The sequence below is a fragment of the Pteropus alecto genome, unplaced genomic scaffold, assembly GCF_000325575.1.
Source record: "Pteropus alecto unplaced genomic scaffold, ASM32557v1 scaffold16, whole genome shotgun sequence".
Taxonomy (NCBI): domain Eukaryota; kingdom Metazoa; phylum Chordata; class Mammalia; order Chiroptera; family Pteropodidae; genus Pteropus; species Pteropus alecto.
Window position 1 is genome coordinate 8,300,790 of NW_006438867.1, and position 487 is coordinate 8,301,276.

Consider the following 487-nt stretch of genomic DNA (forward strand, 5'->3'; position numbering starts at 1 on the left):
GCGCGGGCTGCGCGGGCTGCCCGGGCTTGTTGCCTGCTGCACCGTGCTAGGCCCACCGCCTCTCCCTGCCTTGCACCTGCGGCTCCAGCCACGCTGAGGTTCCCCGTGCCTGTGCTGACGCCGCCCGCCGGGCCTGCCCGTTACGTCCCTCTGGCTGTGGTCCCACTAGCCCTGAGACTCAGATCTGTCACGGTGCCCGCAGCCACCGGCGTCACCAGTAGGTGGTCGCCTTTTGGGCCCCCGGGCTTCCTGTTTAGCCTCTGTGACTGCGCTCGATTTTACACAGGGCTTTGTCGAGCCTTCTGTAAGTTCCTTGAAGGCAGGGGCCTGACCTTACCTAGCCAAGCACGGTCGCCGTGCAGTGTGTTCGGTAGAAGGGGCGGTCCATGGCTTTTGAAGAGCTTTCCGCCTGTTAGAGGGAGAAGGCTGGCCCTGGGACCGTGGCCCTGCTGAGTATACATTCCGCTGGCGTGGGTGGGTGGGTGTG